The following is a 3031-nucleotide window of genomic DNA, read 5'->3' on the forward strand; positions in this document are numbered from 1 at the left end:
AAGAAGAAGAAAACAATGCTCTATTTCACTCTCTGTCTCTTTCCGAGATATACATAGGTAAGAGCATCCTCAGCAAACCCCCTAAATCATTTCCTTACCTATTTTAGGGGGTTGGAGCTCCCTTATACCACCACATCAGTTCCTTTATAAGCCACTCTAAACTAATATTTATTACAGTGACTTCCTATTTGTAGAAAGTCACTGTAACTCCCTCATAACTGATAGTGGTCATCCACTCAGATATCCTAAATGAGTGATTTGGGAAAAACTTGCTTCGTCGGTCGTTCATTGGGACGTCTGTTCGGCCGACCTCCCAGACGTCCGACCGGTTGACCGACTAGTCGACTGCCCCCTTAGTCACTGCTTTACTCTATCCATTCTCAAACCTTGAATGTCTTCTGCAAAAGTGCTTTTGTATACATACAAAGGTGAAGTGCTTAAATCTCCATAAACAACGCCCAAGCTTTGATAAGCCAGATAACTGAAGCTTATATATAATATGTATTATATATATATACACACAAGAAGGGATAGAGAGATAGAGAGAGAGAGAACCTGGGTATATATATATGTATATATATATAAAATTGTCAAAGACTTGATAATTCTATCCAGAGTGAGTGTGAAGAAAAGAACAATTAATATCATTGTGATAATCGTTCCATCCATTAGCTCGCGCTTGTTTGGTAAGTTCCATAAAGGTTTGTTTGTTTTTTTTTCATTATAGGGCTATCTCAAAAGAAAAGTGGAAATGGAAAGCCCATTTTTGCATTAATTTAGAGAGAAAATGAAGAGGACCTAGATGGGTGAACACCATCCCCAATTCAAAAAATTCAAAAAGAAGATGAAAAGTGAAAGAATAGGAAAGGAATATTTTAATAATATTTCAGAGAAAGAATAGGAAGTTTCTTGGAAGAAGTAAATAAAAAAATGATTACTAAAATAGGAAATAGATTTTTTAATAATATTTTAAAGTAAAATTTAAGTAAACTAATAAGAATGCTCAAGTGAAAACTATCATGGTTTATGAAAAATCTAGAAATCCCCTAGATGTTGATTTGTGATTATGTATCAATTTTAAGCAGAATATAACAATCCCAATCAAACAATCAAACAATCAAGACAAAGAGACACAACAATTTAACGTGGAAAAAACCACAATTGGACACCTCCAACTGTGATCAAAAAATCACGGGCAACAGCCACAAGACAATCCACTAAGAAGAATTAAAGGAATTACACAGGTATACTCTCAATTACCTAGCGAATCCACAACGCCTAATTGAACCAACCTTTATGTGCCTCTTCCAACCCCATCTTCACCACGGAATTGTCTTTCTGATGAGCCACTCCGGATTCCACCAAAGCTTCAGGCTCGAATTCTTCAGAATCCACAACTGAAGAATAACTCTCTCTTTTGTGAATAACAAACAAACCTTTGATGTACTCTCTTTAGATCATGAGTTGAATACTCAATAAAAACATCAAAGAAAACTCCCAAAGTATCCCCAGATATAAACCCTAGAAACCAAAAAGAAGATCTGGAGCAGTTCTCCTAAAATCTGACCCAACACGCGAATTTATAGAATCTGTCCCGCGATCTCCGCTCGAGCTCAACACAGCCCGCTCGAGCGGACTGACCAAAAACTGCGTGCGAACAAACTGAGATGCGCTCGAGCGTAGGAGAATACGCTCGAGCGTAAAATCACACCTTCCAGTATTTTTACAGGCGACTGCAGAGATGCTGAGAGCTTCCAATCCCCGCTCGAGCGTCACTTTCCCCGCTCGAGCGGGAAGGCCAAAAATGGAAAAACTAGAAAAATATAACATGATCGGACAGGCAACTTTTAATGCATTTTTGCATTTTGCTTCGGGGGCGTTGCCCCTCGACCCCGCCGTGGCGCTGCCCCGGACCCGCCAAGGGGCGCTGCCCCCTGGACCCCCGCGAGCTGACCGGGCAGCTCGATCCCCGTCTTAATCAGCGAAGTGGCAATCTTGAACGCTTTATCATCACAAACTTCTCTGAAAAGCACAATTCGGGTTGGATTCGCATCTAAACACTCATAGTCTTACTGAAATAAAAAGAGCGAAAAAAAATACAACTGAAAGGAGTTTTGTCAAACGGGATTGCCAAGAAATAAAACCTAACAGTTTATTTACTTCAAAACAATGATGCATGACCTTACAATCATGGTTTTGAAAACCGAACCGGACTGGCTGGTTTGACTGGTTGAACCATTGATAGGTCGGGGTTTTGGTCCAGATATACTCTTTAAACCGTTTAAATCCAAAAATCAGCCTATTTAGAGTGAATCAGGAAAATCAACGGTTGAACTTCCAAATCGATCGACTTGGGAACGGTTGGCTAGGTGGATGAAATTGAAAATTTTGAACCCTTTTTGTTGATATTTTCTAACGTTTTTGTTATTCTTTATTTCTTTTCTTTCTTTCTTTTTTGTTTATATATATATATAGATAATATAAAATTTTAATTGAAAATTCTCTTTCAAGGGTTTTCTCTTATGAGAAATCTCATTAAGAGTTTGAAATTATGAAAGTTTCTACCTATTTATAAGGAAAAAATTCTTCCAAAAAAACTTAAGAAATTTATGTGAGATTTAATTAAATTTATTGGAGGGAGACTTGAAATTTTGATATCCCTCCAAAATTTTTGCTCTTCTTTCAATCAAATTATTTGAATTAAAACCATATAGAAGGAATATTGAATATTTGATTTCCTCTTCTAAAATTAAAATTAATAATATTTTAAAATATATTATTATATTTTTGGTAAAAAAAATGTTAGGAGAAATATTTTAGAAAATTTAATATTTTTAATTTATAATTTTATTACTTATATTTTTATTTAAATATAATTTTAATATATTTATTACGTCACGATTCGATTTTAATTCAATCCGACAGTTGAATCGATGACCTATCCACCCGATCTCATTTCTAGTTCACTTACCGGTCCGATTTTTAAAACGTCGTTTACAATCATATTATTTTAATATTAAAATACACTAAC

The sequence above is a fragment of the Camellia sinensis genome, chromosome 7, assembly GCF_055761805.1.
Source record: "Camellia sinensis isolate YWXY chromosome 7, ASM5576180v1, whole genome shotgun sequence".
NCBI classification, from domain to species: domain Eukaryota; kingdom Viridiplantae; phylum Streptophyta; class Magnoliopsida; order Ericales; family Theaceae; genus Camellia; species Camellia sinensis.